General features: G+C 39.8%; 1 protein-coding gene and 2 non-coding genes across 4 annotated transcripts in view; 2 read left to right on the forward strand and 1 right to left on the reverse strand.

Moving 5' to 3' along the window:
* LOC143034919 (ionotropic receptor 21a-like) overlaps positions 1–22,827 on the reverse strand; it is a 185,098-nt gene that overhangs the window by 150,976 nt on the left and 11,295 nt on the right. The window lies entirely within an intron of this gene.
* On the forward strand, positions 8,284–8,356 carry TRNAK-UUU (transfer RNA lysine (anticodon UUU)). Its single transcript has one exon. It is a non-coding gene; the product is annotated as a tRNA-Lys (tRNA).
* On the forward strand, positions 14,104–14,176 carry TRNAK-UUU (transfer RNA lysine (anticodon UUU)). Its single transcript has one exon. It is a non-coding gene; the product is annotated as a tRNA-Lys (tRNA).

The raw sequence follows: 22,827 nt of genomic DNA on the forward strand, positions 1-22,827 counted from the left end.
GGGGGCCATGTGTTTTTTCAGGGGGCCACGCGGCCAATTTAAGAAATGGGGGGCCACGGGAGGTCACGGGGAGCCACAGAGGAATTTAGTTTGTTAGCGAGGATAAATGGTGGCACATGACAACTGTGTGTCGATGCAAGTGAGCGTGTGTGCAAGCGCGTGTGATTCATGTGCCAATGGGATTGTGGCGGTATAGCCGCAAAGATGCGCCGGAGTTAGCACGCACACACATACAGGCTGGAGCAGCAGACTTCCGGCGCTAACTCGCGAGATGAAAGCGTCACAACACATGGTACCACCGGAAACAATATTCGCAAGATAAAAGTGGCACAACAAAGGGGTCCGCCAGAAACACTGTATAGTATATAAACGTGCCAGACCAAATAAAAGCACTTGACTCTCGGCTCTGCTACTGCAAACATCTGCTCTACACGCTGGGTAGGTACCTAGTATTGGGAAGCGGCTTTTTGTGGAGGTATTTGTTTCGTGGTGGGCTAGGACAGGGCCAATCTGGAGTTTTCTTTTCCCTGTGATTTTTTTTTCTACTATTGCTTCGCTATCGCTGAATTTTCGCATTAAAACCATAAGTTTATTTTTGTCGTTTTACTTCAGGTTGCGAACAAAGAATATATTTCATTTCTGGTATGTTGAAAACTGTGTGTAAAGAGCAGACTGCATTCCTTTTCGCGAAATACAAAACTTATGGTTAATAGTTTTTGTTTGTTAGCTTCCTTAGTTATTTGGAGGGCAGATATTTCCCATTCAATAATATCGTTACTTGGTATTAATGAGTTTCGTTTGTTTATGTTCCAGAAAAGTATAGCCAGTGCATCTAAGAAATAATGCAGGCAATATTCGGTCGAATATCTTGTTTATGGATTCATCGAGTCCCCACAAAATTCTGCAATGCCCACGTGCCTGCTATGCAAGGCCTCCATGTCAAATGAGAGTATGCGCCCCTACAAACTTAAAAATCCGGAGACTGTGCATAAAGACAAGAAAGACAAGCCGCTAGTTTTTCAAGAATTTACGTGACGATTTCCAAGGCAGGATGACAGTGAATCGTATGTTCACCCAAAAAGTGAATGCTGGCTTCTTACAAGATATCCAATTTGATCGCAAAAGCAGGCAAACCTCATACTACTGGTTAATCTCTCACCATGCCGGCAGTGGCCATGGTGCTTTCAAGTCAACAGTCATGAAGCAAACTCCACAAGAGGTCACTAGTGCTATTTCGCTGAGCAACTCCTCAGTATCGCGACGCATTAATGACATGGCTGCTGATGTTGAGAGCCAATTAGTTTTAAAACTGCAGGTGAATGAGTTCTCGCTTCAACTTGACGAAACTACTTTACCTGATAATTCTGCCCTTTTGATGGCGTTCGCAAGGTTCCTTGATGTTGATGGAATACGTGAAGAACTGATTTTTGCACTGAAATTAACAACTGACACTAAAGGCGAGTCAATCTTCAAAAAACTTGAGGCATATTTTGAGGAAAACAACATTCCACTCATGAACATCGTGGCTTGTGTAACAGATGGCGCTGCTGCTATGATCGGAAGGTATCGGGGATCCAGTGCGTACTTGAAAAAAACTGTCCCCAACGTCGTTTGTGTGCACTGTGTTGTTCACCGGCAGCACCTGGTCGCCAAAAACTTAGCAGGACGTCTGCATAAAGCACTTGGGCATGTTATCAAAACTGTCAACTTGGTAAAAAAAAAAAAAAAATGCTCTGAAGGGTCGCCTTTTCAGCAACTATGTGGGAAGAATAATGAAGAATTCGAACGACTTGTGCTGCACACGGAAGTAAGGTGGCTGTCTAAGGGTAATTGTTTGCGACGCTTAGTGACACTTTGAAACAGCGTTATCTCTTTCTTGAGTGAGACGGAACTCGGACAAAAGCTTGTTGATGCAAAGAGCGATATACTCTACCTGTCAGGCATATTTGAAAAGCTAAATGTTCTGAACAAAGATCTTCAAGAGAATGACTCCACCTTGTTTTCATGCAAGGAGGCGATCACTGCATTTATAGGGAAACTCAAGCTGTTCTGGCTGAACCTTGGGAGACGGGAGTTTGCCCAGTTTCCATCCTTAGCAAGTATATCCACCGAGCTGCTTGATGCTGACCTAGCAGTGTATGTCGACCATCTGAAGCAGTTGCATAATGATATGGAAACTCGCTTTTCTGACCTACTTCAAATGACCGTGCCTGACTGGTTTGTGGACCCGTTCATTGCTGATGCATCTGAAGCTGATGTCACCCTACAAGAAAGTGTCATTGAACTGCAGAATGACACAACAGTTCGAGCAAGGTTCAAGCGTGGAGGGCGCCATAAGCTGCGGATAAATCAAGATGTGTATGAAAAGTACCTTCTACTTTCTTTTCCCACGTCGTACTTAGTTGAGACTGGTTTCAGTCGGGTGATACACTTGCCGTCAAAGACTCGAAACCGCATTGATATAGAAAAAAAGAAGCGATTTACGTCTTTCTCTGACATCTCTGGAGCCAAATATCGGTAACTTGACAGCCCTGCATCAGTCACAGGGATCCCACTGAAACTTTTGAAAAAAGAGCCAAGTTCGCCTACATGTATTTCTGCTTTATTCATTTTGATAGCTAGTATTCAACAAATAAATTTATCCATTTAATATTGTTATTTGATTCATGCCTGAAGTGTTTTGAGTCCATGATATTTTCACTTGTTTGGGTGATCAGGGTGAGGGATGGATGGAGTTAGCAAGGGAAGCCACAAGGTTTTTTTATAGTGTCGAAAGGGGCCACAGAACAAAAAAGGTTGAGAAACACTGGTATAGACTAAGAACGAGGTTAACCTGGACAATCTCAACCCTCATCTTAACCCTTAATTCTAGCCCGTCTAGAATTCCAGAAACTTTGCCTCCTAGATGCCAATGCCTGTAGAATGGACAAAGATAATCCTCTACTAACGAGGACTCGACGTAACGGATTTAAATTGGACAAATCTAGGTTTAAAATGGGAACAAGCGAGAACTAGTTTACAAATAGAGTGGTTATCGAATCGAATAGTAACTATGTATTGAGCACTGAAACTACCGGTTGTTTTAAGAGGTTAAATAACTTTATGGATGAGGATATGTGGTAAGGGACATGGAACTGCCTAGATGAGGTCTCAAAATCTCTGTTCCACAAGAAGAAAATGCACGCTGACAACGGACGACACTAAAAATATTAACACTAACATATCAACACTAACAAATGAACATCAACATATCAACACTAACAACAGATTAACATTAACATATCAACACTAACAAAACAAATTAACATTAACATATCGACACTAACACAACTGATTAACACTAACGATCAACGAGAGAGGCAGAGGGGAAAACACACAAATAGAACGAGAGTTTATTCTTTAACTAGTTAAAGAATAAATTCGTTCTAATGGTGCGTTTTCCTCTCTGCCTCTCTCACAACCTGTCAAGATGTCGTCACACTAACAATCAACACTAACACAATAGATTAACAATAAATTAACACTAAGAACTTGATCTACCATTATATGAATTGAAAATTTTATATTGACAGCCGGTGCCCTCAGAAGAAGTCTTCACACGTATCGACTTTTCAACGTGCGAAGTTCACGACACGACGTCGCGTCCTCAAATAACCTTGGGTATCTCTGGATGCTTTCAGATGTGGTCGTGACGTGTGAAAGCGTCCATAGACACCCATGGTTATTTGAGAGCACGACGTCGCATGCTGGCGCAGGGCGAAAAGTCGATACGTATGAAACGAGCCTGAAAGTTCTTATGGATTGTAACTAGACTGAGAGACCAGAGAAGAGGAAGAAGAGAAAGAAGAGGAAAACGAAGAGGAGAAAGAAAACAAGGAAAAAGAAGAGGGAGAGGAGGAAAATGAAGATGAAGAGGAGGAAGAAGACGATGACAAAGATGAGGAAAATCAAGAGGAAGAGAAGGCCAATAAAGAGGAAGTGGAGGAGGAAGATGAGGAAGAGGAAGGCGATGAAACCAAGGAAGACAAGGAAGACGACGACGAAGACGAAGAGGAGGAAAACGAAGACTGCTCTGAAAGGCCAATCAAAATTTTAGTTTGTAAAACATTGTCTCATAAGGCCCAAGATGTTTAATTACACACGAGTATATATATATATATATATATATATATATATATGTATATATGTATATATACATATATGTATATATCTATACATACACACACACACACACACAGATATATATATATATCTATATATATGTCTAGATATATATACATATATATATATATATACACATATACGTCGGTAATAAATTCTGTTACTCAGAGTCCAGTGTTTTGAAATTTTCCGATAATATATATATATATATATATATATATATATATATATATATATATTAGTCCCACCAGCAAACTTAAGGTTCAGGTTAACAAACTCATCGCAGCTAACAACATAGTCGTGGGCCATCTGCATATCCCTCCCATTACCGGCGAGTTCTCTCCTGGATACATTTATGGTAACGTTAAAATACACAACCCTAACGCCCCCCTCCGCCCGATCATCTCATAGATCACCCCTACATACGGACTCGCCAAACAGCTTAGTAATATCATCACCCCATTCATCCCTAAGAAATACTCCCTAAAATCATCTGATGATTTTATTAACATATTACACAGCAAGCAACCCCAAGGAATAATGGCTTCCCTCGATGTGAAATCGTTATTTTCACATGTTCCAATTCTTCCCACGACTGAAATGATCCTGAATAATGTGTACCGTCACCCTGAATTACATCCCCCTAAGATCCCGGAAGAAATAATGGAACATCTTCTCCTGGCCTGCACAACTGAAGCGCCCTTTAGAAGCCCATCACGACAGTTATGTCTACAAGTGGAAGGAGTCGCCATGGGGTCACCTTTAGGGTGTAATTTTGCTGAATTGTACATGTGTTATCTTGAGAACAAAGTCCTACAAGACCCCGTCTTAAGACCCTTTTCCTACTGTAGATACGTTGACGACATTTTTACTAAAGTTCGGAGTGAGTCCCATCTGAAAGATATACAGCTAGCCATGGGAACAGCCTCTGTACTACATTTCACATATGAACTCAATATAAACAACAAAACTCCCTTCCTCGACGTCCTCATCCACTCCGAAGACAACAAATACACGAGCATTGTTCACAGGAAAAAGACTGACACGGGAAGATGCATGAATGCAGCGAGTGAGTGCCGCCAGCGTTACAAAACTTAGCGTCATTCGGGCATACCTTCGACGCGCATATAAGAATTGCTCTTCTTGGGAAAAATTTCACTCCGAAATAACGCGCGTTAAACAAATTCTCATTAACACCGGTTTTTCCAACTTTCTCATTGACAAAGAGACGAGACTTTTCATCACCCGCAACACAACACAACACGGACAAAACAACACACATTCCACACACACACACACCAGCATACAAAACAAACGAACGTGTTCTCAAAGACATCCTTGCACGTAACGTCACATGCACCAACCCAGACGACAAATTGACCTTCATTATATACTACAAAACACAAAAGTCTCTAACCTTATAATGAGAAATAATATGACTAAAAACAACTCTCTCCTCAAACAGACTAATGTGGTGTACCAGGGGTACAGACAAAACTCCAATGAACAAAAACCCAGCCCAAAACTTCCATAATAAGCGAAGCGGACAGGAAAGACTTTCCGCTGCGAGCTCATATATTTATAAAATACCACAAAAGGCCTGCAAGAGAGACTACGCAATCTTTGTGTAGACTTAGACAGCGGTCGGAAGACACTAGAAGAAACAATGAGAGGCCTTGGGTACAACATCAGGCTCTACTAAAGTATAGTGAACGATACAGAAGAAAATGTATGTCACAAAACAATTGCTGTGAACACATTTGTGCTCCATGTAAATATTTATAAAACAATAAAACATGTCTTGTAATTACGGTATTTTAGTTCTTTTCTTTTTGTTTTGGGGTTTTTGAACGACTGGTTTTTGTCGGTTGGGTTTTTATTCGTTGGGGTTTTGTCCTAGACCCGGTGTACCAATTCACTTATCCCGAAGAAGGTTGCAAATTTCTCCCCAATGCTACTTATATTGGTGTTACCACTACCTATGTGAGCAGGACACTCACAATGTACGCCCGTGACGGAAATATACGCATACACATGATACAAACACACAACAAAACTCCAGACAAGATTTAGTCAACAATACAAAAATACTTAAACAATGCAACAAGAAACTACACATCTTGGAAAAGGTCTACATTACACAATACACCCCTATCATAATATATAAACTGACACAGTTAGTACTTTACAACTACATAGCGAGGCTGCGTGGCAACAAAGACCAAACGTCCGGCTACAGTGATCTGATGTCCAGCTACATCCCATTGAAGCGAAGACCTCACCTCCGTCCAGTACCTGACACCTAGCTACGACCTAACTCTCCAAGTTCCTTTATTTACTCTTATTTAAACTCTTGATTTGTACATTCGTTCTTACTTACCTGAAGATGGTTGTATGATTCAACCGAAAGCTCGTATTTTAAGTTTTGTGTAATATTTTTCGTTATAATAACACCAATATATCTCGGAAGCCTTGTGTTTGACCCTTCAAGATACAAACTATTTGGAAAACTGAGAAAATCACTAAGAAGATAGTGGATATTGAATTAACTCCGGTCTTCAATCGAACATGTCTACAAGAAAACTTACTGTCCATTTATACTAATATATATAGGGATCAAAGTGATTGCTGTGTATGAGGCTAATAGACAAGTGGGTAGAAACAGGAGTAGATGACACGTGTTATCTTTCTAATTTACATAATACCCGAAGGCGAGCTGCACGAGCTCAGTCTCAACCTTGTGTTTATAAACAATGCCCGGGGGGCCGAATGTCTTGCTAACTAACTGTAAACTATGTTGTGCAGAGATTGGAGATTGCTTAATTAAACAATATTGCATATAGACTTATAACAACGAATCTGATTGAAGGGTGGAGAAAATTCAATTGGTTCACGATTGTAAGATCACGTCCTAAGGGGAGGATCTTAAATATAAAGATCATTGGCCTCAAGAAACCATGACGTCACTGCAGAACTTACATAGGACCTAACAATGTGTATTCTCACGGGACTCAAAGATTATACCTGGAGAAACACGCCTTGTAACCTGTATGAAGAAAAGAAAATCTACAAACATTTCATTCCCTTTGTCTGAAATAGACAATAAGGAATTTGAAAAAGAGGAATACTTGGAGGCACAGGGCCTACTGTGTAAAAAATTCTCTAAACTAATACAGAAAAGGAAGTGACAAGGGAAAGGTGGGTGAAAGTGAAGAAAGGAGAAGTGATTGAAGATAGTACGAAATGAAAGCGCGAAAGTGGCGGCCTCAGATCTCAAACTTGTACATTTCTTATAATTTCCAGTCACCCCCCCACCCCCCACACTCCACATATGGGGGTATTGGCTGGGTCTTTGTTATGCAGTCAATATATCAGGATTTTTTTTTTTTAGCGACAGCCCCTTTGGATCAGAGTTCCGTAATATTTACTTGTTTGAAAAAATAATACCAACAAAAAGATATGTAAATAATTAATATTATTAATCATACAGATAAATAAATAGAATATCATCAAGGCTAGAAGCGCTGGTTACTGATAAAAAAAAAACAAATCCAAATTTCCTAACTGCGCTAAAGTTAATCTAGTTCCATCCTTACTTAAACCATGTCTATCTGCGTTAAGATTTCCAACTAAAGCATGCTCGGTTGAGTCTTGGCGTTAAACTTAACCCGCTTCTGGTTTTCTAAATCAGTACTTAAACTATCTTACGATAAAGGATTTTAAACGCTTTAACGGTGAAACATTGAACCCCTTTAACTTAACCAGCTTCTAGCTTCCTAAACCATATGATAATGGAGTTTAAGCATTTTAACGATGAAACAAACATGTTTAAGCTAGCCAGTTTCTAGCTTCCTAAACTATCATATGATAATAGAGTTTAAACAATTTAATGGTGAAATAAAAGAGAATTGTGGTATCATTAGGTAACGATAAATACCTACCTTGTCTTAAAGACAATTTACAAAGGTAAGGAATCTTATGAGAACTGCATAGTGTAGGTCTTATGGTATCTTGCAGTCTCTTTCATTCCTAAGTATTTACGAATATTATATTTGCCACCCAATATTGTACTTAATATAATTACTTAATACAAGTACCACGAATATAGCCTTTCACTCAACAGCCCGGATAGCTCAGTCGGTAGAGCATCAGGCTTTTAACCTGAGGGTCCAGGGTTCAAGTCCCTGTTCGGGCGGTTCCTTTAGATGTCAGCGATGTGATGCGCCTGTCATCCAACTTATCAAAACAAAAATAAATATGACAATTAAAAAGTGAGCTGTCACCAAAGTACAAACATCAAAACAAATATAATAAAAATATGTATATATATAATCAATAAAAAATAAACACGATATACATTACACTTGTGCGTCCAACTACACTTTATCTCACTCTCTATCACTACTCAGGTTGTAGCGAAATGGTTCGTGTCATGACCAACAGATGGCAGGAACATACACCTATGACCCCCCCACCTCCATCAGCACCCCAACCGACCTGGACAAGCTTTTCCGGCCGGACCTTACTGCATGTGGTGAGGGAAGCGGACAATATTTTTCTTTCTTTCTCTTTCACACACACACACACATATACACGAGTCGTTACTCCAACTCTCGTGGACGGGGAGTTGGGTGTGTGTGTGTGCGTGTATGGTCACAGATCGGTCATATACGAGTTCAGAGCCCTCATCCGGGAGGATAATAGCTATCGATCACAAGTCCAACACATGATCCAAAGAGCATGGTGAATCACACACAGTACATTTCTTATCTACATGTTTATCTATTTGTTTATTTTTGTATACCTCCTTTTCGACCTGTATGACTCCATCTCTTCGGTGGCACACTGTCCCCCAAGGACAAAAGCTCCGGGTGTTGCCGGTAGAATGTTAACAAGTAGGTGGGGAACATGCATTCATAAATACATTCAACCCAATTTTCATGCTCAGCAGGAGAGAGGGAAAGGGGAGAGGAGGGGAGGAGAGGGAAGGGGGAGGAGATGGGGAGAGAGGGAAGGGGGAGGAGATGGGGAGAGAGGGAAGGGGGAGCTGAAAGAGGAGGGAAAGCGAAGTGGGAGATGAGAGAGCGATGGGGGAACAGAGAGGAGGGATGAGCTGAGGAGGAGAGAGGAAAAGGAGAGCAGGAAGGAGGGGATATACGAAGGGGAGGAGAGAGAGAGAGCGAGGGGGAGTAGAGAAAGAACATAAAGGAGAAATAAAGAGAGAGTGGGGTGAGGGGATGGGGGGAATACCGCAAAGCAAACACATCTAATGGGGAAGGGGAAGGAGGAAGGTGAGGGGAAGAGGAGGAAGAGGGAAGGAGTGGAGGGAGTAGATAAGATTACATATAAAAAAGTTGCATGACGAGATGTCCGCATTTCTGTGGGCGAGATCTCCAGAGTTGTAGTTTCTGGACGAGATGTCCATGGACCAGTTATCCGTGGTGGTGACTGAAATCTTTCCATGCTTAATACCAAGTGATAATTGTTACGTAGTTGACACTAATGTAATTCCTGCGTGTGTGTTTTATTACATTTGTGGTCAAATATATTAAGGGGCGTTTTGTCCGCTGAACGGATATTTGAGCCACGAAACTACAACCACGGTGACTAGGATATTTGGGATAGGAGAAAGAGTGACTACATTTTTTTTTAAATATAAACGTTTCATTCAATATCACAACATAAATAAGACATATATTTACAGAAATCAAGTGAAAAATCACAGTAAAATGCAGGGCTGTGGAGTCGGAGTCGAAGTCGTGGAGTCAGTCGGAAGCCATTACGGTCACTGGAGTCGGAGTCGGAAGCCATTACGGTCACTGGAGTCGGAGTCGGAACCAATTACGGTGTCACTGGAGTCGGACTCGGTAAAAATAAACGGACTCCGACTCCAGTTAAATTTACATTTTATAATGCCTTCGTTTAGTTTGTACAGTTATGCAGTGCACACTCCTTATAAGTAGATTATATAAAAAATAGATATAAAATGTAATAAATCTCATCGTCTTATCTTCATGGTCATTCCACTAAACCCCCAAAACGTCCATGTGCAACGCTGGCTTTCCAATTTATACATAGACCGATAAACATCCAAAGTATTACTTGAATAAATTAGATAAACACCTCCATTTTACACCTTCTGTTGACACACAGTCACGGGAGCTGTAATATTCCTGTCAATTTCCATTTGCGTCGTTTCCATCACTCCAACAGTTTGGTGGTTTCTCCCACTGCTGTGTTGCCAAACAGTAGGATAATTATGATTTCAACTGTAGACTAACGCAATAATACTATCTCTTCTCTCCTTTCCCCTTCTTTGTCCACTCTATACTTTTTAACACTGAATTATTGAAATAAGTATATTTAAAGTTGAAAAAAAGTTTCACGTTTCAAACATGTTCAGCTGTATCTTGTATTGTACTCGTATCGATAAGATCGGTTCCAGAACCAGAGTATTGTCCATCGCAATAATCGCATAGCAGTATCAGTATGTAGGTACATTATAGAATCTTTATTTTATTGGATTTTCTTCAATATCCTTTCAAAAAATCTCTATTTCAGTAATAAAGTATTAATGAAGAGGTCAAACATAGGAAAGCCACACTATAACATATATCTTTATTCTTTGATATAAACCAGTTATAATGATATAAGTCTACTCAAGATTGGAGCGTATGTGTGTTGTATAGGCTTTATAAAATATTTAGGCCATAATCAGTTAATTACATGAAGAGGAGTCGGAGTCGGAGTAGGTGGTGCCAAAAATAGAGGAGTCGGAGGTGCTAAAATTAGAAGAGTTGGAGTCGGAGTCGGAGGTTTTGTGTTCCGACTCTACGAACCCTGGTAAAATGTACAAAATACAAACACAAAACAGCACAATTATTTACAAGTTGGGCTGTCCTCCGCGGAGGTTGTGGCTTACGCCACGATGGAAGGCAGGGATGGTCTTCTTGCCTGTCTTGTGGCCAAGCACGAGGTTGTGGAGGCGGACCTGAAGTTCTTGGTACACCATCTTCCCACGCTTGGAGGGGCGGATCCCACGCTCCTCCTGGAGCAGGACACCATCGACCGTGCCTGCAGGCACTCAGTTAGCTTCCAAACAGTGGGGTTTGAATGTCCCACCAGGTTGAAGAAATTGTTGTTCCAGCCCTCACAGACATTGTTGGTTCTGGGCTGGTTGTTGAGGATGGCTTGGTGCATGTTCCACTTCTCAGGTCGGAACATGGGCGACGTGCGGCGGAAGAGCACTGGCCTGATGACTCCAGGAGTGGACGTCATGACGGTGGCGGAGCTGGCCGGAAACGTAGGTTGAGTCGAAGTACTCAATGAGTGCTGCAGCATCATCAGGCATGGTGGAGCGTAGGTGTGCCATGCCTGACTTGACGTCCTCTGGGCGAAGGAAGGCGAGGGCATCCAGCTGCCCGCAGAACAGGCGGAGCTCGTCGTCAGACTCGTACAGGTTCTTCAGCCCCAGGCCCTGGATCTGCCTCCAGATGGACTGACTCAGGTGGTAGAAGCAGAACCGGACCTGGACCTCCTTCCCCAAGACCACAGGCCGCTCGAAGTCGATGATGACTGATGAACCCTGAAAAGCGTCTCGTAACTGGTCTGTGTCTTGCGTTGCAGCAAGGCGTAGACCAAAGGAAGGTAGACGCCGTGGGACCGACCCTGGATCACGTAGAGCTGGGTGAAGAGTCTTGGAGAAACGGAGAAGGTGCCATCCATGCACCAGTCGTCACAGGCTGCTAGCTCCTCCAGATGACGTGGGGTGGTGAAGATGATGACGCGGTCATCTGCTTCCTGCCCGTTGTCATAGTGGAGGTCGGATGCCCAGTCGCCGGTGATGACCAGATCCTGCATAGACTGAGGATCCTTCGGACGGTACTCAGCTCGGATGCGACGCAAGGCACGCTTCGTAGAGTCGGCCTAAGGCATGCGTGCCTTGACCTCCTCTGGAAACTCTGCAACCGTGAAGGAGGGGATCTGGTTGGGACGGTCGTTGGTGGTAGCAGCCTTCCTCTTCATGGACTGGCGAGTCTTCTCCACCTGTCATCCACCTGCGTCAGCGAGGTGGTTGTGATCCGACACAACCCGAGGTTCACTGACAGTCTTGGTGGTCTTGATGAGAGCAGGGCCCTTGAGAGAAGAGGAACGCTTGACACACCGCTAAACGATCTCATTAACTGACTTGGCAACATGCTTCTTGGTGCACATGAAGCCATCCATCCAGATCTTCTGGTCCCCTCTAGATGATGTGATGACTTCGAGCTTAGCTGGCATGGCTGAGTAGCTCAGTGAATGTGATATGACATCTCTTGACGGGCTAGGTTTATATACAGAGCTCCCCAGAGGTGTAGGAGAGGATCTGGTTGGGACGGTCGATAAACTAGAGCTAAAACACTTCATGATAGAGTACTTACAAAAAGGCAAAAAATACCAAAAGCAGTAATAAAACATAAAATAGCAAATTTATATAAAATATTTAGTATATTGAATGGAAAAAAATATAGTTTGTGGCCCAAAAATTCACCCCAGGTGGCCCTTGTGGCCCAAATGTCCTTGGTTGCAGTTTCGTGGCCCAAATATCCTAGATTCGTAACAAACGGCCACTGCCTGGAATCGGAGAGGATTGCAGGATTCGAACATGCCACTAGGTGGCACTTTCTTTTTAATCCTTACTGCCCCCATGCGATTTTATTTTCTGACTCTACCCCGGGGATCGAGTGTCAGTCAACGCGGTTCCGCAATATTATGTCCTTGAGTAATTCCCTTTGAGTCTAGGATATAATCGCCTTAAACCACGGCAAGGTAGGTTTTCATCACCTAAGCAAAATGCTGTAATGATTGTAATTTATTTTATTTGTTTTGTTATCATTGTTTATTACTATTTGCTTGATTCACATTTATTACTAGTTATTTGTTAATTTATCATTATTTACTATTTACCCGTTTTGTTTATTATTCAACTATACCTATGCATTAACTTATTTTATTCATTATTTATATTATATTTATATTTATTTATAATTATTTTTTTCGCATCCGACCTAGTTATGGACCAAAAGGTCATCTATCGGCATGCTTCGCCTTTGTAATCCTTAATCATATTACCAATGTTCACATAGGTCATGAACGGAAGTCTGTGGGGGATTACACACACATACATGGAGTTCATATGTGTAAGGTCACAACATTACCTGTATATCGGTCATATATAAACTCTGAGTTCTCATCCGGGAGGATAATAGCTGTCGGTCACGAGTCCAACACGTTAATCACACACACACACGTTCGGACTACGTTTCTAATTTACCAGTGTTTTTTTTCGGCAAATTATATTAATGTGTCATTTGTGAAATACTGCAATATATAAATATATATATATATATATATATATATATATATATATATATATATATACATATATATATATATATTACACACAGTTACACAGCGTGGGGCTGTTTCTGTGCCACCAGCAGAGTAGCATGTGGGGAGCAGTCGCCGGTTGTCAGTTCTCATGTGCAACTGGAGATCGAGTGCCAGCCTCTCGGGGCCTCAATGGAAACAAACCCCTTACTGGGCTTTTTGAGTTATTCCTAGAATATTCTTTGTCGATTAATTAATTTGTATTGGTTACTGCTTGTCAATGTTATACTGAAATAAATTAATCTGAACCTTCACACGGATATGAAGATGTCTGCAATAACCAGCGCTTCTATCCTGAGGAAGACCACACACACATATATATATATATATATATACATATATATATCTACATATATATACATATATATATATATACATACACATACATATGTGTGTGTAATACTTCATTCTAAACATAATAAAACACTTTGCTGTAAACATAATAAAACACGTTGCTGTAAATGGTCAGACTAGGCCCAACCAATAGAATCACTGTCCTTCCCTCCCCCACGAGCCCGGATAGCTCAGTCGGTAGAGCATTAGGCTTTTAACCTAAGGGTCCAGGGTTCGAGTCCCTGTTCGGGCGATTAGTTTATCTTACAAATAAGTACATAACAGAGCTCACACCAACCAACTCATATGTATATAATAACATAAGATTTTTTTTTTCGAATAACGCAATTTCTTAGTAACGGTTTTTTGACAAACATGGGACACAAGTCCACATGCACCAAAGAATAATGGTTCATATATATATATATATATATATATATATATATATATATATATATATATATATATATATATATATATACATATATATAAACTAGTCACAGTTCCCTGCTTATTTGTGGATTACCAGTTTAATATTTTAGCAATGCCTAGTTCCTCTTCTATTTATAGATTAATGTTCTAAAAACCAAAATGAACATAGAATATATATATATATATATATATATATATATATATATGTGTGTGTGTGTGTTAACAAATACATTTATATATTTACACACATATATATATATAAATATATATATATATATATATATATATATATATATATATATATATACTAATGACCCACTTTTGGAGAATAAGCCAAAGTAAAGAGATCCGTATATTTCGATCACTATCTGTGATCCTCTTCAGCAAATGTGTTCCATAGTGGAGAGAAGCATGTATATATACAAAAGAAGTGAGGTGAACAAGTAGGGACGTGGGACTCAGGTCACGTGTCCGGCGCCACGTGTACATTGGTGGATTTTGTCCGCAGTTAGTGTAGGGGGTAGTAATCTATTAATAGCTAGGGTAATACATTCTGGTGACCATTGGCCATTGGATGTTAACAGAAATATGGAGAACATCAAAAAGACGATTAAGAAATGTGAGAATGCTCTTGGGTTAAACTCAGTTTGTATTTATGAGAATCTGCGCCTAAAAAAATATATATATATGTATATATATATATATATATATATATATATATATATATATATATATACACACACACATATATATATATATATATACATATATATATATATATATATATATATATATATATGTATATTACTGCAATCCTCTTCAGTAGATACAAATCCCAATTTGTATCTACTGAAGAGGATTGCAGTTTGCAATCGAAATATACAGATTCCCCGTCTCCAGTCTTTTTTTACTCCATCAGTGGTTTTCACTTGTTCTATATATATATATATATATATATATAAAGATACAATCTAAAAATAGTTTAAGTTTATGCAGCAACTTCACAGAGTTCAGACGATGAAATTGTGTTCTTCTATGATGATTTAAGTCAGGTAATGGATCAAGAAAAAAAGTAAGTACACGTTGGTAATAGGAGACTTTAATACTAAAGTGGGGAAGAAGATAGGAGATGAGACGTGCATTGGGAAGTTTGAGGTAGTCGAAAGAAATGACAGAGGCGAGATGTTAGTCAATTTTGCAGAGAACTACATGAGGATAATGAACACTTTCTTCCAAAAGTGCGTAGGTCGTAAATGGACGTGGAGAAGTCCAAATGGAACATCAAGGAACGAAATTTACTTCATATTAGATGAGAGCAAAAGCGTTAGCAATGTTACGTTGATGAATAAAGTCAACATAGGTAGTGACCATAGAATGGTAGGTTGCACAGCTAAATTAATTTTCAGAGCCGAGAGAAATAAACTAATTTTAAGAAAGACAATCAACCTTGCAAAGGTTAAGGATACGAAAAAATTTCAGTTAGAAATTAAAAAATAGACTCGAAGCTCTAAGAACTAACGCGGACACAGTCGAAGATATTTGAATTTAGTGAATATCTTTAGGTAATCGGCAAAGTAGGAAGTACAAAAAACACTAGAGAAAACAAATACTCCAAAGCTACAAATGACCTAATTAAAAGAAGGACTATGCAGATTAACAGCAGGAAAGACGAAATAGGAAGAGTGGAACTAAACAAGCTTATCAACAAAAGGCAGAGATTAGAGAAAAGAAAGAGAAACATGGATGAAATAGAGGAACTATTCGGAAAGGTAAAGATATCAAAGTGACCGAGCGCAGACATGCTTTAGGAAGACAGCAAATGATATGTTTGAAAGATAGAAATGAAAATCATTAAATGCAGGGACAGAATGGTAAAAGAGTAGAATAATTTCACCAAGAGCTTTACTCGTCGAAGACCGTCGTCGAGTCAGTAAATTCAAGTGTAGAACTTAGTAGTGTGCCAGAGATTACAAAGGAAGAAGTAGAATTTGCTCTAAAAACTATGAAACGAGGAAAAGCACCTGGAGAAGATGGTATATCGATAGATCCGTTAAAAGACGCAGGTAAATTAGTTCATATTAAATTAGCTAAGTTGTACACGCAGTGCTTACGTCAAGAAAGCGTTCCTGGTGCGTGGTGCAAAGCTATAGTGGTTTTGTTTCATTATAAAAAAAAAAAAAAAAAAAAAAAAAAAAAAAAATAAGGAGACCAGAAGGACCTTAGTAACTACCGACCGATTAGCTTGCTATCAAATGTATATAAAATATTTTCCAAGATCCTTACAAATAGACTAAGTCAAGTTTTAGATGGAAACCAACCGAGAGAACAGGCAGGATTTAGAAGCGGATATTCGACTCAAGACCATTTGTAGGCGATAAACCAACTATTCAAGAAAACGACAGAATACAATATACCTTTATGTTTAGCTTTTGTAGATTGCGAGAAGACCTTTGACTCGGTAGAACAAATAGCAATACTAAACTCGCTACGCAAGCAGGGTACAAACGAACAGATCGTAAGAGTTTTAGAAAAGATTTATGCGAAAGGTACCGCTATAATTACATAAAGATACAGAAAAGATCAAGATCGAGAAAGGAGTAGGACAAAGCTATACAATTTCAACCAAACTATTTACAGCTTGCTTGGAAGATATTTTCAGAAGATTGAGTTGGGAAAAGAAAGGTTTAAAGATTATTGGCGAATATTTGAACCACCTCAGATTTGCAGATGACATAATTCTTATTCAGAAAAAAACAGAAGACTTGCAAGATATGCTGAGTGATCTAAACAAAATCTCAAAGTAGGTTTAAACTGAATAAGAGTAAAACGAAAGTAGTGTTCAACACGAAAGTTCAAAGTAAAGAGATTGTAATTGATGGTGAGAGTCTTGAAGTTGAGGAGTATAATTATTTAGGACAAATGGTGAAAGTGACGAAAGATCATGATAATGAAATAAAAAGACGCATTACAATCGGTTGGAAAGTGTTTGGTAAGTATAATAAAATAATGAGAGGCTCTCTACCTTTATATTTGAACGTAAAGTTTACAATCAATGCATTCTGACAGCAATAATCTACGGATGTGAGATTTGGAAACTAACGAAGGCAATGGAAACAAAGATAAGGACTGCACAGAGGAGAATGGGAAGAGATAAATGATGGGAATAACGCTGAGAGACCCGAGAGTAAGCTGGGTGAGAGAGCAGACTAGAGTGAAAGATATTGTGGTGGCAGTAAAAGAGAGGAAGTGGAATTGGGCAGGTGAGTTAGTGCGAACGACTGATGAGCGATGGAGCAAGTGTGTTACTGAGTGGACGCCACGAGATAGGAAGCGTGGAAGAGCGAGACCAGACAGAAGATGGAGAGACGAGATAGAAAAGTTCGCGGGAGTGACGTGGCAGAGGATGGCAAAGTCGTGTGAATCATGGAATGCTATGAAGGAAGCCTTTGTTCAGTAGTGGACTCGGGATGGGTGATTTGATATATATATATATATATATATATATATATATATATATATATATAATTATATATATATATATATATATATATATATATATACATACGAGTATAATGGGGTCTAGGCGAATTCACCGACAATTCATCGAAAAATAAAAATATTCTAATTTGAAAAATATAACTAGGTCATGTTTTCATCCTTGATTCAGCATACTTTTACCTTTGATAATGAAATAATTACTTCATAGCCTTTATTTAGGATACTACAAAAACAAGGTAGAACTTCTTTTCGTATTAAGAATAGTTAAAATGGACCACATCTTCATACGCAATCAAGGAATGGAGACGTGAGCAGAACCTCCTACGGACAGTTCAGTCACGGACAGTCACTCAGTCCCGGATTACCTGACGACAATTTATCGACCCTACATCAATGGTTCTCATTTTCTATGTTTTCATTATAATTAGTGATAGTATTGTTGATATTTATTTATATTTTACTCATTCATCAGTTTTTTTTTTCAGTTTTTATGTCATCATTATTTCTATCATTACAATTGGTGTCGATATTTTTCTTGTTAATTCATCGATATACAACAATTCATCGAAAAATAAAAATATTCTAATTTGAAATACATAACTAGGTCGTGTATTCATCCTAGATCTAGCATTTTTGATAATGAAATAATTACCTTCATAGCCTGTATTTAGGATACTACAAAAACAAGGTAGAACTCCTTTTCGTAATATTTATCAAGTATAGTTAAAATTCTTTAATGACAGAACTATTGAAAAATGATAAATTAGTATAAACTAAACTTAAAACTATAAATTGGTTTTCTTAAAATCAGAAAGCTAGTCAAGAATAAATTCAGATTAAGACTTGTTTCCTACTTTCACTTATGTCACTCACACACACACATACATATATATATATATATATATAATACACATGAATCATGCAAATGATTAACACCCATTACCATTTTTTTAGCTCCACTGGGTTGTATTACAGTTACAAAGCAGGCCAATATGTGGCACTGTTTATAAAACAGGCAATTATTTTTCTAATTATATAGAAAAAAACAATAAAGTATCTGGCAACTCGCCCAAAAGCCAACAATACGGAGTTGATCCCAATTTTAGCGAAATATATTCATTTCAATTCAAATATTCTCGATTTTTTTTAATTTTAATTATAAACATTTCATATATATCACATATAAAGCACAGTATATGTGTGCCTACTTTATGTATATACTAGCCAAATTACCCGCGCGTTGCTGTGAGTTCGTGAATCATCCCTAACCTAACCATACCCCACCTAACTTTAACCCTTAACCCCAACCAAAATATATATTTTTATATGAAACTTAGTTATCCAAGTACCTGGAGTGATAGGGTATCAGAATATATATGGTTATGGGCATCTATCTGCAAAACCCTAGGAGTTCGTGAACATAGAAATAAACAAACAAATTGACAGACAAATGAAAGATAGTAATCCAAGTACCTTGGGTTATAAAGTTTCAGAATATATATGGTTATAGGGGTCTATATTCAAAAACCTATGAGGAGTTCGTGAATAACCTCTTACCTAACCATACCCCACCTAAATCTAACCCTTAACCCTAACCAATATATATATATATTTGAAAATGAAATATAATTATCCAAGTACCTGAAGTGATAGGGTATCAGAATATATATGGTTATGGGGTCTATATGCAAAACCCTAGGAGGAGTTCCTGAACAAACAAACAAATAAACAGACAGACAAATGAAAGATAGTTTTCCAAGTACCTTGGGTTATAAGGTTTCAGAATATATATGGTTATAGGTATCTGCAAAAACCTAGGAGTATTTCGTGAATAATCACTCGCCTAACCATAACCCACCTAACTTTAACCCTTAACCCTAACCAATTTTTTTTTTAAATGAAATATAGTTATCCAAATACCTGGAGGGATAGGGTATCAGAATATATATGGTTATGGGGGTCTTTCTGCAAAACCCTAGGAGGAGTTCGTGATCAAACAGGCAGACAGAGGCTACTACATACATACATACATATACCAAGGCTTTTTCCCCCTTACAAGGGAGGTAGCCAAAAAGGGAAAGGCATAAAAACACTCCCACCCATTTCATCCCTACATACACTCCACACCCCTCCCACCCTCCCTCTCATCTGAGCACCTCCTGGATGACGGGTCATCCCTGCACCCTGCCCACCGCCCTGGGTCAGAAGCAGTGTCGCAAGACACAGCACATCCACAGCAAGGCCGCTTCATTTAATCGGCGACCCCCCCTCTCCGTCCCCCCTTGCATATAAGGAGAGGACGGGGAGAAATCCCTTCGGGCTGCGTCAAAATTAACTCACACATACTACCCCACCCCCCACCCCCCTGCCCATTCCTCCTCATGCAATCACAACATCATCCATATATAACCATTCTCCACTCACCTCTGTCTTCCGTCCTCTCCCTTCCTTCCTCAACAGACATTCCCCTCTTCCCCAAAGCCCCCTTCACCCCATCCATCCACCTCATCCTAGGACGTCCCCTCATGTTCACTCCCTCCACATCTGCCTTCTATACCTCTTTTACTAGTCTTTCTTCACTCATTCTTTCCATGTGTCCAAACCATCCTAATATTCTTTCATCAACCCTATCTCCCAAATCCTTTTTCACCCCTGTTCTCCTCCTCACCTCCTCATTTCTCACTCTATCCAGCCTAGGCTGGACAGAGGCTACTACTTTATTATAATAGACGAGGTAATCTCAGAAAAATATACTTCACGTTTCTCTACATATTTCCTGTTGCTGTGATTGCTTTTATGGAAAGGATCGACATACTTTTATGTCTCCAAGGCAAAGTCAGTAGACGTAGTGTCATTATGCATCATATATATATATATATATATATATATATATATATATATATATATATGCTCGTAAAACCCTCAAGTACTCTGGGCTTGCGGACTTTGACAATGTCCAAATACTGCAGAATGAGGAGAGAACAGAAACGATACACCTTGACTCGTTTTCTACCCCCTAAAATGCGAGGAGCCTTCTACGACAGGAGGCGCTGAGTAGCTGTGGCCGAAGCCCTATGTGTTCTGGGGACTGTTGGGTGACATGTAACATCGTAAACAACCTTTGCTAAATGGCTAATTGGGTCAACTGTAGAATCCCTCTTCTGTATTGATGAACTGTAGAATATCCACCCCAACTACAATCAGTTGAAGAATTCCCCTCTCCCAGCTGATCAACTGCAGTCTCTCCATCCTAACATGATATTAGGTCAGGTTAGATTAGGTTAGGTTATATGTAACACGAGCCATATCATCAACTGTAGAATGTTAGGTCAGATTAGGTCATGTAGTACGAGCCATATAATCAACTGTAGAATTTTAGGTTAGGTTATATGTATCACGAGCCATAATCAACTGTAGAATGTTAGGTCAGGTCAGGTTAGGTTTTATGTATCACGAGCCATAATCAACTGTAGAATGTCCACTCCAGCAATACTCAACCTTACAACTCCACCCTAAGTGGGCGCACGTGCGCGCGCGTGTGGGGTTTACAAACGATCCGGCTAATTAAACCAAAATGCGTCTGCGCAAAGGAACCACTTCCATGGTGCAAAAAATTCTTCTAAAAATATCTATAATTTTTTCGTCTGAATTTTATACATCCTGTGAAATAAACTATCCAAAAACAAGAACAAACTTATACCATTTATTCCCTGACAAAATCAACATTATTTTTCTTTATGACCATAAAAAGATCGAACCTCAGATTCAGATATGAAGCGGACACAGGTGGACTCACTTAGAACTGGTTTACCAACAGTGTGGTCAACGAATGGAATAGGCTTGTTAACCACATAGTAAGCACTGAAACTATCAGTTGCTTCAAGACAAGGTTAACTTCATGGATGGGGATGACATGTGGTAATGGACATGGAACGGTCTAGTGTAGGCCTTATGGTCTTTTGCAGTCTCTTTCGTTCTCATGTTCTTATGTTTACTTATGGGTTCTTTTAAAACACGCCGCCATCACGAGAACGGTGCCGATAAGCCATAGACATAGACTGAGCTAGTCTAGATTCTTCAATAATCCCTATATTCGTAACCTCGACTTTCAATTGCAAGACAGGAACGTTGGTGCACAATGACTCGACATCAAGTCTTCGTTTTATCAGCTTCATTTTATGACCATATTTGGTAAAGGGCCAGCAGGGAGCTACACATAGCTACCTGGGGGGTTTGGGAAGACGGGGGTGAGGGGAAAGGGAAGGCGTTCGGGTTTACCCCTCACCCCCTCAAGACCCTAAAGGTCTTGGACAGGCCACGGTTGCCTCCTTCCCGTACTCAGTCAACCATGACGTCATAAAAGACGCGGTATTGTGGTCACTTCTGACCATAACACAGATAAAAATAATGATAAAATAAAAAGAGGAATGGGGATGGTGGAACCATACGAAGTGGAACCATCACAAAAGTGTACACTTACTATCTATAACCAGCCTATCGTTCTGCTATTACTAACTAGTATAACACTAATAATTACGAGTACAGACAAAACGAAATACGATCTGGTGGCTGTGGGGGAGGGGAGATGTGTGTGCGGGAGAGGTGTGTGTGTGTGTGTGTGTGTGTGTGTGTGTGTGTGTGTGTGTGTGAGAGAGAGAGAGAGAGTGGGAGAGGTGTGTGTGTGTGTGTGTGGGAGGTATGTGTGTGTGGGAGGTATGTGTGTGTGGGAGGTATGTGTATGTGGCAGAGACCTGTGTGTGGGAGAGACATGTGTGGGTTAGAGACGTGTGTGGAGGGGCGATGTGTGGGGGATGTGATGTGTTTGGGGAAGAGATGTGTGTGGGGGGAAGAATTGTGTGTGTGTGAGAGATATGTGTGTAGGGGAAGATGTGAGGGGAAAGATGGGGGGTGTAGGGGAGAGATGTGGGGGGGAGATATGTGGGGGGGGAGAGAGGTGTGGGGGGGAGAGGTGTG

The sequence above is a fragment of the Oratosquilla oratoria genome, chromosome 18 (genome assembly GCF_046742065.1).
Source record: "Oratosquilla oratoria isolate Oo_2021 chromosome 18, ASM4674206v1, whole genome shotgun sequence".
NCBI lineage: Eukaryota > Metazoa > Arthropoda > Malacostraca > Stomatopoda > Squillidae > Oratosquilla > Oratosquilla oratoria.